A 14,685-nucleotide genomic window follows, 5' to 3' on the forward strand; every position below is an offset into this window, starting at 1 on the left:
AAAACCGAGAGGTGCTACCACAGTATATCTACCATCCATTTTCTGCTAGAGTATGATATTTACCATCCATTTCCTACTATAGTATATCTACCATCCATTTTCTACTAGAGTATGATATCTACCATCCATTTTCTACTATAGTATGATATCTACCATCCATTTTCTACTATAGTATGATATCTACCATCCATTTTCTACTATAGTATGATATCTACCATCCATTTTCTAATATAGTAGATATTTACCATTCATTTTCTTAAACATTTGCTGCTATAAATTGCTTTGTTACTTATATAGAAAGAAAGGATGAACTGTGTTTAGAAAAAAAAGATTATTAAAGACAATACACAATTTATTTTAAAAAATTAAAATCCAAAAAATTGTAGAATACATTGTATTACAACTAACTAAGAAATAGGAAAAATTTATTCTAATATCTGGGGAGTTAAATACATTAAAAATTATGAACAATTTTATTTTAAAAATGCTTTTATTGTTTGTAAACTGAGTTTATATCTTGTAAAGAAGCAATGACTATGTGGTACTATTTTGTAAAAATCGTTGGGCAGCATGATGGCTAGATTTCGTCTGAGCCTAGTTTGTTCAGCTAAATTTTTTAGAATGATTTTGTCTGAAATTAGCTTTGTATATAGTTTGGGGAAGTAATTGCCATAGGTCTTAATTTTGTTTTTTGGTAATACAAATTAGATAAATACCTCACTTCTGACAAAATAGTTTTGTTACATAGTTTGATGGAGGAGTTGCCATAGGTCTTAAGTGGGTTGTTTTGGTAACACAAACTAGTTAAATACCTCACTTTTGACTAAATAGTTTCGTATATAGTTTGAGAAAGTAATTGTCATAGGTTAATTGGGTTGTTTGGTAGATAGCATCCTAATTTCTGGTAGGTCGCGAACAGCTCGGTAGATATCGTACTATAGTAGCACCAACCGAGCTAATTTGCATGTGGAACTTTTGTTTTGAATTAATGGTTTCGTATATGTAAAAAGTTTGTGTGTTTAGGCTAGTTATAAATTTATTATTTTAATTATTTTTATAATCGTTGCTATTGTTTTTTGTCCAAGAACTTAGGTCTAGTTGTGGTTTTTTATGATTATTTTTGGTGAACGAAGTATCAATTATTTTTATATACTTAATGTGCCTAATTGATATTTTTTTAATGTGTTGGTTATTGTTGCTTGTGGCCTGTTCTAGGCCTAGTAGACTTCTTTGAATTTGAGTGTTTTGTGTGTGACATTTTGTGTGTTATTTTGTATGTGTAGAAATGTAGTCTTTATATACTTCTGGGCTGTTTTGTCATATACAGTTAATTTAGGCCTATGTTTTCCTTTGATTTCGTATATTGAAATAGGCCTAGGTAGTTCAGTATCTGACTTGCATCATGTGTAACTGATTCGGTATTATTATATACTTGAAAATCGTAGGCCTGTTTTTTTCACATAACTGACAGGAAAATTTCCTCAAATTTTCTCTCTCAGTTGACAAACCAGCCCTGAGACCATTCTTAGAACCCATTTCCCGTATTTTGAACGCATTAGAAAAACAAGCCTGTCTCTTATTCTCCACGACTCGCTGGTTGCCACAGTTTAGGCTGTGTTTCATTTCGCATTGTTCATACACTTTTATACAACTGTAGTCTTTTTCTGTAACTGAGTAAAATTACACTTGGAATATTTCTACACTTTATACAACTGTGCTAGTCTTTTACTGGAATTACATTTGGAATATTTATACACTTATACAGCTGTAGTCTTTTTCGGTATTTAGGTAATTGAATAAAATAAAAGTGGAATATTTATAAATTTTTATACAGTTGTAGTCTTTTTCTGTAACTGATTAAAATTAGATTTGGAATATTTGTAGGCTACACTTTTATACAACTGTAGTCTTTTTCTGTTACTGAATGAAATTAACATTTGGAATATCCGAGTACAGAAAAAGACTACAGTTGTATAAGTGTATAAATATTTCAAATGTAATTCTATTCAAGCACAGAAAAAGACTACAGTTGTATAAGTGTATAAATATTTCAAATGTAATTTTATTCAAGCACAGAAAAAGACTACAGTTGTATAAAAGTGTGTATATATTCCATATGTAATTTTTTAAATTATGAAAGTACATAAAAAGACTATATTTTTAAATAAAAATGTAGTCTTTTTCTGTACTTTCATAATGTTAAAAATTATATATGAAATATATATACACTTTCATACAACTGTAGTGTTTTTCTGTACTCGGATGAATTGCATGAGAGATTGCATTTTGAATTTTTAGAAGGGCTATATATATATATATATATATATATATATATATATATATATATATATATATATATATATATATATATATATATATATATATATATATATATATATATATATATAGCCTATTCCTCTCACTTGTAAGCCGTGCTTGAGACCTGCCCGCCCTATCCCAAGTAAGAGGAGAATAACATCGCGGAATATTCGAGATAAGTCTGTTTCTGTGTCTGTTCGTGTGCATATACCACACAGCCTTAATGGGATTTTGTGCTCGGGGCGCCTTTATATAATAGACGGCGGAGAGAAATATCTAGAAATCTTAGTGTAGTAGCATTTGTGGAGTCTGCATATCTCGTCCATTTGTAATCTTCCCCCTCCCCCCTTCCTTTTCCCACTGGTGGGGGGGTTGATTTTTTTTTAGCATGACTTGGCGGATGGGATAATGTTACTGTAGTGGAAATGTGGAGGAGGGGTGGCCGCCTATTCACAGGCAGTTGGATGAGTTTGTGGTTTTATCTAATTCGACAGCTCTGTGGTGCTGCTTTGTTCCATATTTTTTTATGTTTTCGTATTTAAAATTTTGTTTCGGTTTTATTTTGATTGAGTTATGGAGAGAAAACGTCACATCAGGTTTACCCTTTTTTTTGTTACGTTTGTTTGTGTTTTTGTTGTGTTGAATACGGGAAATTTTTTTACCTATTTTTTCATTGCTGTGTTTTCCGTTTTACCTTTCTGGGGGATTTGAATTTAATCGGGGAAGCGGTTCCGTATATATTGCTTAATTCTTATTCTACTCTAGAATTTCATTTAAATGAGTCACTTTTGATTGTCAATTTTTATATTTATTGTTGTTGAAGTAATAAGTGACATTTTTTCCATTTAGCATGTTATTTTTTTATTTACTCACAAGAGATTGGAAGTTAATTAAAGCACAGTATGGAGCACAAGAGCAGGGCAGACCCACTTGTCTTAAACTATCTATATTACAGAGGTTGGGAATTTTCTGCATATATAATATATATATATATATATATATATATATATATATATATATATATATATATATATATATATATATATATGTGTATTTGCTATACAAGGTTATATATATATATATATATGCATATATATTATTTATTTATTTATTTATTTATTTTTTTGTGTTGAACCGTTATTTTGCAAAAAATAAATCCGGTTTTATAACCATACAATATATTATATATTGGGTTACTGTTGAATTCTGTATTTTGTTATGTAACTACAGACTTCTATGTCTCAGTTTTTGTAACGGTTTTATTTTTTTTTTATTTTGAGCTCGTAACAAAAGAGTTATATCTCCAGGAAGGCTCTGGAATCTCTCCCTGCTTTGGTTTCCCCTAATCTTTCCCTAATTCCAATAAACATTTCCTCTTTCAAGAGGCGTGTCTCTCTCGTCAAATAGGCCTTTATCAATTTAGTTTTGATATTTGCTGTGTAAATGGGTTACAGGACCGCGTTAAATTGCCAGTTCCGTCGGCCTCGTCGAGAGACTTAACCTGTGTGTTTTGTTTTTAGGGAAAAGCCTCATTTTAACCCATAACCACTTGCATCAGACAGTTAAGGTTTGTTGCAAGTCTGATTTATCTTTTTGAAATATAACAATCCTTTAAGATATAGGCTAAAGGGGGTTTCTCTCTCTCTCTCTCTCTCTCTCTCTCTCTCTCTCTCTCTCTCTCTCTCTCTCTCTCTCTCTCTCTCTCTCTCTCTCTCTCTCTCTCTCTCTCTCTCTCTCTCTCTCTCTCTCTCTCTCTCTCTCTCTCTCTCTCTCCAAAAGGCGAGAGAGGTCTTAATGAGGAGGTTGCAGGCGCCATTATGAGACAAGATTTTTTTTTTTGGTGTTATGGTATTCATAGAAGTGTTAGTGGTTTCAGTATTATATATATATATATATATATATATATATATATATATATATATTTATATATATACTGTATATTATATGTATACATATATAAATATATATTATAAATATATTTTTATTTATGTATGCGTATATTTGTTGTAAAATTCTTCATCGTTAATAAAAGGTTATTTTTTCGGGACAATAGAAAATGCAGAATCTCCTGTCATTGTTAACTTGTATATTTTAGGAATCACGCAGATATTCTCTATCCTCGTTCGTTGAGAGAGAGAGAGAGAGAGAGAGAGAGAGAGAGAGAGAGAGAGGCGTTTATATAAAATGCAAGAGCAGGGGTGAACGAAAATATGAAAGAGTGGGTATGTAAATCCATAACTCCTAAACTGTGTCAAAACTGCTCTTGTATTTTATATAATCTCCTCTCTCTGTGTGTGTGTGTGTGTGTGTGGATGTGTATAACATTCCGGTTATGGTATTTGGTCGCCTTGTGATGTGTATATTGCGCGAGAGTGTATTAAAAAAAAACGCGGCTATGTAGGAGAGACTCTCTCTCTCTCTCTCTCTCTCTCTCTCTCTCTCTCTCTCTCTCTCTCTCTCTCTCTAGCTTAGCAGCCGAGTCCCTTCAAACTGGTCTATGGTGGTGCTTTTATTTTTCTAATACTAAATTTTTATAGTATGAGGAATTTAAGCATTAAAAAATATATATATATATATATATATGTATTTAATATATATATATATATATATATATATATATATATATATGAATATATACATATATATATATATATATGAATATGTATACATATATATATATATATATATGAATATGTATACGTATATATATATATATATATATATATATATATATATACACACATATATACACACACATACATACCTACATTAGTCAATCCAATACAAAAGTGCATTCATCCAGTATCTAAACGCTATTAATGGCCCACCTTGACTCTTACAACATAATCCATTTGCTGTGATAACTGTGTCCTGTTATGTAGCGACAGGTGTTTTCCGCGGCTTCACAAATATATGTTCTCGAGGTTTATGTATAAAACTAAAATTAAAATTATAGAGCAAAATTATTATAAAATATATAACACTAAGATCAAATTAAACAAGTGAATGTTTATTTATTTTTATTGCGTTATGTAAAAGTAATTCATCCGCGTGTTCGTAATATAGTCATAATAATGATAGAAAATAAATTTTTTTATTCCACTTTCTGCTGACGGTAGGCCACCTCTTGCGGGTTGTGTTCTGTGGTAAGCAACGATCAGTTAGGTTTGCTCAGTTCGGTGGCTGTTTCTTTCCTCCCTATTCCTACCAGGCTTTGGAATTCTCTCCCTGCCTCTTATTTCCGTGTTCACTGTAGTACTGATATTGAGAGGGTGGGCAATCATCCTCACGGCTGCGACCCACAAGAGTCTACTAATCACCAGGTACACAATTTACCGCTTAGGTCAACAGAAGCGATGTTCATAACCACTGGACCATGAGAGCGTATGAATTTATGAAAAAATACAAGAGTCGCCACGAGTATTATGTATGTTTTCATGTTTCTGGTTGGGCTAATTTGGGCCTTGGGTTGCCCAATCCGTCGGCCTTTGGAAAAATAAGTACATACAGTATAGGCTATACGTCCTAGGTTTGGTGATATGTTAAGTTTTATTTATATGTATGCATATATGTATATATATATTGTATACATATATGTGTCTATATGTACAGTATGTATATAGACATCTATAGGCCTATATGTATATATATATGTACACATACATATATATACATAACTATGGTGTGAAATTATTTTATTTATTTATTTATTTTTTTCGTAGACTTTTAGATCCAAGCACTCCAGAATTACGAAACTGCCTGACGAAGCAGTCCGTGCTTTCCCGAGAACCATAGAAAGCAGTTTACAAAAGCGCTTGCACAGCGCTGACGGTTTTAGAAAGTTCTGGCTTAGCCAGCCGTTAGCGCTTAACTTTAGATACAATACTGTGTTTTCTGTGAGGTTGGAAAACGTATATATAATCAGTTGTCATATTATATATATATATATATATATATATATATATATATATATATATATGTATATATATATATATATATATATATATATGAGTATATATGTATATATATATAATATATATATATATATATATATATATATATATATATATATATATATATATATATATATATATATATATATATATATATATATATATATATATATATATATATATATATGTAATTATATTTTGTAATTATATTTTGTTTCAGTTCCAAATGTTTTCTTATACTTACCATTATTGAGTCGTTGATGTAGGCTACGATGGAATGTTAGTGTGGACATCTCTCTCTCTCTCTCTCTCTCTCTCTCTCTCGAGAACAGTAAGCTAAGTTTACATCCAACATTGTCTAGATCTCTCTCTCTCTCTCTCTCTCTCTCTCTCTCTCTCTCTCTCTCTCTCTCTCTAGGGAACAGTAGGCTAAGTTTATATCCTAAATTAATTATCTAGATTTTCTCCTTCTCTCTCTCTCTCTCTCTCTCTCTCTCTCTCTCTCTCTCTCTCTCTCTCTCTCTCTCTCTAGGGAGCAGTAAACTAAGTTTATTTCCCACAGTATTTAGATTTCTCTCTCTCTCTCTCTCTCTCTCTCTCTCTCTCTCTCTCTCTCTCTCTCTCTCTCTCTCTCTCTCTCTCAGAGTAGGCCAGTTTATTTCCTACCCTAATTTAATTATCTAAATTTTTTTTTACCCTTCGTAATCTACAGTACTCTACATTGAAAAGCAACGCTAGCGCAACGTATAATAAGATGATTATAAATTACCAAGCTCTCTCTCTCTCTCTCTCTCTCTCTCTCTCTCTCTCTCTCTCTCTCTCTCTCTCTCTCTCTCTCTCTCTCTCTCTCTCTCTCAAGTTAGGTAACACTGCTTAGAACCAGTATGGCTTCGTTGGGTGTAGTAATTATTATCATAATGCTTTGTCCGTTTGTATGAAGTGGAAATTAGCTGTCAGGGGCAGTAAATACCTTTTGCTTTAATTAAGGTATCTGGGATTTTTTTTTCTTGAGAGTGTGTGTATTATGTATATAATACACACACACATATTTATATATATATAAATGTTATACATATTATATAAATGTGTATATATATTATATATGTTTTGTTTATAATATATATATATATATATATATATATATATATATATATATATATATATATATATATATATTAACGCGCACGCAACAATAAATAAAATAAATGGATGAATAAATTAATTAAATTCCGCACACACGTAGGCCAATAGACGTCCCGACGTACCGTACGTTTTATAAGACCATTTCTAAACCGTTACCGGTAAACGGCTGTTTTACACGTTGTGTGTGTGTATGTATGTGTGTGTGTGTGTCAAGCGCCGAAAACACAAGTAATGGCCCGGGCAGGGGGTGTTTCAAAGCGCGGTCTGGTGATAAGCTTTCAGAGTGGACTTGACGCTGTATTGTAGGCTGATGCTTATATTGGACACTTTTTTTTTTGGTTCCGTTGCTTTGGTTTTAAGGTTTTTCTTGTTTTTTCTTGTAGGGGTGGTTTTAAGGGTTTTTCTTGGTTTTTTCCCTTGTAGGGGTGGTTTTATTTTTTTTCCTTGGTTTGATTTTTGTTAGCGGGCGGTTTTTTTTTTTTAATTAATGAGCTGATGTATATATCAGCATTTTTTTTAGTTATGTCTGTGGTTTTAATTTTTGTTCCCCTTCGTTTGGTTTCTTGTTTGTGGGCGGTTTTTGATTAATGACCTGATGCATATATTGGACTTTTTTTCGTTAGTGTGGTTTTAAGTTTTTTTCTTGGTGTGGTTTTTTGTTAGAGGGTGGTTTTTGAATAATGGGCTGATGCATTTACTGGACTCTTTGGCGGGGTTGCGTTGGTGTGGTTTTAAGTTTTCTCTTTGGTTAGGTTTTTATTTTAGTTTTTATAATGGTTTGTTTGTATTTTTTTTTTTTATCTTATAGAGGAGTTATTTGTGTCAGGGTTTTTATTAGGCGATGTGTATGCGTGTTTGTTTTTGTGTGAGATATACTGTCCATTATTCATAGGTTTTTCTTGGGTTTTAGGTAGTGGTTTTTCATGGGAAAAAGTTATTATTTCAACGAAGGCATTTAGTGCATGTTGATGCGTTTTTTTTGTCCAATCGTTTTTCTCGTTTTCTTGTTTTTTGTCGTGAATGTTTTTTTTTTCTAGTGGGAACTTGCAATAAATTCCTTGAAAAAAGTTATTTTCTATACAGTAAGGTTTTAGTTTTCTGTAAAAGAAAACTATTGAGCCGGCTTTGTCTGTACGTCCGCACTTATTCTGTCCGCACTTTTTTCTGTCCGCACTTTTTCTGTCCGCACTTTTTCTGTCCTCCCTCAGGTCTTAAAAACTACAGAGGCTAGAGGGCTGCAAATTGGTAGGTTGATCGCCCACCCTCCAATCATCAAGCATACCAATTCGCAGCCCTCTAGCCTCAGTAGTTTTTATTCTATTTAAGATTGAAGTTAGCCATAATCGTGCTTCTGGCAGCGATATAGGATAGGCCACTATCGGGCCGTGGTTAAAGTTTCATGGGCCGCGGCTCATACAGCATTATACCGAGGCCACCGAGAGATAGAGCTGTTTTCGGTGGCCTTGATTATACGCTGTAGCGGCTGTACAGAAAACTCGATTGCACCGAAGAAACTTCGGCGCATTTTTTCCCCTTCTGTTGTTTTTTTAAAGCTGAAAATATTCTCCGGTAAGATGGTCGCTAATTATGTTATTCAATTTGAATATTTTTCCTTAATTACTTCCGTGAGATTCTTTGTTGGCTGGAACTGGAGGGGTTGAATTTAAATGACAAAATAATAATGATAATTATAATTAGAAGAGCAAACGAAATTAACCTGTTGGTATATTGAATGAAGTGATTCACAGCGAAATATTATGCTAATTAAAGTTCACGGGTAATCAACGCCTTCGTAATTATCTATTGCTGTATATATATGAAATTTAATTACTGTAGTAATATTCGGATTTTCTAAGGCGTTTAACCCCCACCTCATGCGGTGCACTGTAGGCATTACTTAAGGTTCTTCCCAGCGTCCCTTCCTTAGGCCCCTAGCTGCAACGTCTGTCATTCCTTTTACTGTACCTCCGTTCATGTTCTCTTTCTTCCATCTTACTTTCCACTCTCTCCTAACAGTTGATTCATTGTGCAACTGCTTTGAGGTTTTCCTCCCGTTACACCTTTCAAACTTCTTCACGGTCAATTTCCGTTTCAGCGCTGAATGGCCTTAGTTGCCCCAGTGCTTGGCATGTATGCCTAAAATCTATAAATTAATCAATCAATCTAAGGCGTTTAAAAAGTGTATGCTTTGTGGCATGGCCTTTTTTTTATTTAATGTTTTTTTTCGTAATGTTTCGTTGTTCTGTCATTAAACTTATAGTCTATACCTGTCTCGCCAAACATGACAACAATTCGATAAATTTTGGGATTGTTTCTTACGTTTGGTATATCAAGTACAGTTCATTGTAAATGTATTTGCTTGTTTAATATTTTGTCATTAAAATTTATTTTCAGATTAATGTTATTACGTATGGAGATTAGTCATGTATGCAAATGCAAGCGGCGGAAGTTTTTGTATAATTATTATTAGATTATAAATATATTCGGAAATTAGGGCCATATGCTACTTTTGAATGTGGCGGACATTTGTGTTTGACATTTATTAATATAATTCGTAGAAGATTAAGAAGTGATTAAAAACCTGTAGGTAAATATTTATTTATGACACCGAACAAACTTACTGTTTTACTATTCGTTCTAGAGGACATAATGCCTTAACTTTTCAGTAAACTCCAAGTAACGGCAGGCGATCTTGTAAGGAGGGGTAGAGGGGGAATTTATCCCACCCCCCTCCCTCCGTTCCCATGTCCCCCAAAATGTCGCCCCGTGACGTCACCGCGATTAGCCACGCCTACCAAGTAGGAGGAGTTAACTTGTGTAGGCTATACCAGCATGAATAACGCATAGGTGATTGAGGTATTGAGCTGCGTTCGTTGGTCCCTTCGTCAGGTATTTGGGCCTGTTGAGAGTCATCGCGATTTATTTTGAGTAATTTATGAAAAGGTGCGTTTGTTTATTTCATTTAAAATCTCGCTTGACGTGGCTTGCGTTTTTTTTTTTTTTTTGATGAATTTGGTATGGGTCGATCAAATGATTTGGTAGGACGGGATTCATACTTATATGAATGGGATTTGAAGTATTGAGAGGTCTTTGCTAAGATGTAATTTCTCTCTCTCTCTCTCTCTCTCTCTCTCTCTCTCTCTCTCTCTCTCTCTCTCTTTTGGGAACAGTTGGGCTAAGTTTATTACCTACCTTAATTTAATTTCTAGATTTCTTCTCTCTCTCTCTCACTCTTTAGGGAACAGTAGGCTGGTTAATTCCTACCCTACTTAAATCTCTCTCTCTCTCTCTCTCTCTCTCTCTCTCTCTCTCTCTCTCTCTCTCTCTCTCTCTCTCTTGGTTCATTGGTTATCAGCCTCTTCCCGCCAGGTAGAGTATTTTTTATTGATTGTATGTTGAACTGAACAATGAATTAAATGCTTGGCAGTTAGTTAACTGTGGTGGGTCCCAACCAGAAATGTGGGGGTACATATACGGAGGGTGAAAGAAACGATCAATGTATTTCCAGGTGGTTTGGTCCTGCAGGAAGACTGGAAGATTACAGTTGAGTGATCTGTGTACAATACAAAAGACCTAGAAAGTGTTAGTTAGATTGTCAGCAAGATGTATTTGATAGGATGGGACTTAATGTCCAGGGAACTCGAGAGTTCCGTGCGGGATAGAGGTGAGAGGCGCAGTGGATGAGCTACCTGTGTAGATGTAAGTGTGCTAGAGGTGCTAATATGTGTATGATTTTTTAAACGGGGTTTAATCATGATTCAGCAGATAGAAGCCTGAGAGTAAACACAGATGAGTATTGTGTGTGTGTGTGTGTGTGTGTGTGTGAAGAGAGAGAGAGAGATAAAATAGTGACACTTTCTTGAGAGAGAGAGAGAGAGAGAGAGAGAGAGAGAGAGAGAGAGAGAGAGAGAGAGAGAGAGAGAGAGAGACACTTTCTTGAGGGGAGAGAGAAAGAAGAGAGAGAGAGAGAGGGGGGGGAAAGTGAGATAAAATAGTGACACTTTCTAGAGAGAGAGAGAGAGAGAGAGAGAGAGATAAAATAGTGGCAGTATCTTTAGAGAGAGAGATGTATATATAAAATAGTGACAGTTTCTTGAGAGAGAGAGAGAGAGAGAGAGAGAGAGAGAGAGAGAGAGAGAGACTCAGACTCATGTACGACTCCCGATACAACCTCCTGGCAGAAACCGAACCATCCTTTCCTCTCGAAAAATCGGGACTCCGATAAAGAGTTAGTCCCCCCCTCGTTAGAGAGAGAGAGAGAGAGAGAGAGAGAGAGACCCTTAACCAGGCCAGGATCGCATGGGAAATGGAAAATGACGCATCTGAGAGCGGCTTGAGGTTGATGAGGGAAACGGCGGAATATATTTTGCGAGTTGTACCTTGAAAACCCATTACTCTCTGGTTTAGAGTCTCTCTCTCTCTCTCTCTCTCTCTCTCTCTCTCTCTCTCTCTCTCTCTCTCTCTCTAAAGATACTCTCTCTCTCTCTCTCTCTCTCTCTCTCTCTCTCTCTCTCTCTCTCTCTCGAGTTACTGCCACTATTTTTATCTCTCTCTCTAAAGATACTGTTAATGATTTCTCTCTCTCTCTTTATAAAGATACTGTCACTATTTTACCTCTCTCTCTCTCTCTCTCTCTCTCTCTCTCTCTCTCTCTCTCTCTCTCTCTCTCTCTCTCTCTCTCTGAGCTTATTGTTAAATTGTTTAAGTTTGCTGGCTAGTGTTATTTAGTACTTGTTTTGTTCCTAATAACAGTCTCTCTCTCTCTCTCTCTCTCTCTCTCTCTCTCTCTCTCTCTCTCTCTCTCTCTCTCTCTCTCTCTAGTGAAACTTAAACTCTTGATAGAAACACTGAAACTATCAACATTTTTAAAAAATTATATTTTCAACCAAATAAACACTCCCCTGGGACCAGTATAAAACTCGTGTCGGGATCGATTTCCCGAGGAGGGAGGTGTTTTCAATTAAAACTCGCATTGTAAATTCGTAATTTAAAACGCACAGATGAGGATTATTTTGAATTAATGTTTAAATAGAAACACGAATTTCGAGATACAAACACGTTTTTGTGAGTTTTAAAAATTCGAGGTTCGTAGAGGAATGAAAACTCGCGTTGATACGAACACGTCTTGGGGAGTTTTAAAACACAAACACACACAAATTAGGAAGATTTAGGGTGTCAGCCATGTATATAATACCACAGAACAACTACGTCTCCGAAAAAAAGAAGGTTTTTATTGATAAAAAGGTGAAAATAAATATTTGACTTTGTTGTAGATCTCTCTCTCTCTCTCTCTCTCTCTCTCTCTCTCTCTCTCTCTCTCTCTCTCTTCTATCAATATCCTGTTGGTGTGGCTGGTTGCTGTGTTTATTTTTCTCTCTCTTTTTTTCTCCATTCTCCATGGGTAGAGAAAGTCATTTTGCTTCTGCGAGTTGAGAGGAAATTGTAATTTCATGTTTCCCTCCTCTCTCTCTCTCTCTCTCTCTCTCTCTCTCTCTCTCTCTCTCTCTCTCTCTCTCTCTCTCTGAGAGGATGCTGTCAACATTTTTATCTCTCTCTCTCTCTCTCTCTCTCTCTCTCTCTCTCTCTCTCTCAGAAGGTGCTCTCTCTCTCTCTCTCTCTCTCTCACCATTATCTCCTCCTCCTCCTCCTCTTGTTCCTCCTCCTCTCCTCCTCCTCCTCCTCCTCCTCCTCCTCCTCCTCCTCCCTCCTCCTCCTCCTCCTCCTCCTCCTCTATTTTTAGGGCCATATTTTTATTCCCTTTTTTCTTTTAAATCCTGAGGACTGGCAATATCCTGAACCTATGAAGGGGTCCTTCAAATCCTACAGCATGATGTTGTTGTTGTTTGGATCGAAATTCTTCTGGTATGGGACCTGTTCTGCCCTGCCTCTCGTCTCTGACCTGTTATTGACTAGTTTTGTTTGATTTTTATTCTCTCTCTCTCTCTCTCTCTCTCTCTCTCTCTCTGAGTATGATATTTTTACATCATGGAATTGGATAAGGTGTCTCAGTACTGAAGACCTCTCTCTCTCTCTCTCTCTCTCTCTCTCTCTCTCTCTCTCTCTCTCTCTCTCTCTCTCTCTCTCTCTCTGAGATGATGTTTTTACATCGTGGAATTGAAATTGGCAGTTACTTTCCAGTTTTTATTTTGTTATTATTTTTTTTTTTGTGATGGAGTTGCTGGCCTCATACCCTGTTTGAGGGTTGATTAAGGGACGTTTATGCACAAAATAACTGGCATTTCAAGGTGGTCACCCATCTAAAGATTGACCAGACCCAAAATATTTTATTTTTCTTGATTGAACGACTAGCAGTATATGCTGATATTATTATTATTATTATTATTATTATTATTATTATTATTATTATTATTATTATTATTATTATTATTATTCCCTCCTTTGCCAAGCTTTGGATCTCTCTCTCAGCTTGTGTTTTCCCTTATTCCATAAAATTACCTACTCCCTTTTGTGGGTCTGGGCTAGGAAATGTCGTGATGTAAAATGAGAGAGAGAGAGAGAGAGAGAGAGAGAGAGAGAGAGAGAGAGAGAGAGAGAGAGAGAGAGAGAGACTTTCCGTATTCTTCGGATATCAAATAACTATAAATTTAAACGATAGTTTTCATAGAACCGAGAGAGAGAGAGAGAGAGAGAGATGAAACTTTCCGAATTCTTATGACATCAGATAGATATAAATCTAAACAACGTTTTCACTGAGCCTACAGAGAGAGAGAGAGAGAGAGAGAGAGAGAGAGAGAGAGAGAGAGAGAGAGAGAATTTATGTCGTGTACACGTCAAGACGGGTCCGTAGACCAGTAGTCTCTTTCAAGGAAGAAACTGGTTATAAGTCTTCTGGAGAAATAGTCTTTTCTTTTTGTTTATTTCTCCGTTCTTGTTGGAGACGATGCTTCAGTCATGCTCTCTCTCTCTCTCTCTCTCTCTCTCTCTCTCTCTCTCTCTCTCTCTCTCTCTCTCTCTCTCTCTCTCAGAGAGAAGCATTCACTTAAGCTAATTGTTTAATTTTGTATTACATTATTTGCTATTTGCATAATGTAATCCTCCGTCCCCCCAACTCATTCTCTCACGTAGAGAATTAGTTCTCAGGCTTGGAATCTCTCTCTCTCTCTCTCTCTCTCTCTCTCTCTCTCTCTCTCTCTCTCTCTCTCTCTCGTTCCTGTAAATATTCATGAAGTTCCCACCTTCTCAAATTGCGTGAGAAAATGCTATCTTGTTGCATCACACATAATCCTCTCTCTCTCTCTCTCTCTCTCTC

General features: G+C 35.4%; 1 protein-coding gene across 1 annotated transcript in view; it reads left to right on the forward strand.

The window, feature by feature from the left end:
• LOC136855778 (roundabout homolog 1-like) overlaps nucleotides 1–14,685 on the forward strand; it is a 348,007-nt gene that overhangs the window by 1,524 nt on the left and 331,798 nt on the right. The gene's annotated exons all lie outside the window — the stretch shown is intronic.

This window comes from Macrobrachium rosenbergii, chromosome 33 (assembly GCF_040412425.1).
Source record: "Macrobrachium rosenbergii isolate ZJJX-2024 chromosome 33, ASM4041242v1, whole genome shotgun sequence".
Taxonomy (NCBI): Eukaryota; Metazoa; Arthropoda; class Malacostraca; order Decapoda; family Palaemonidae; genus Macrobrachium; species Macrobrachium rosenbergii.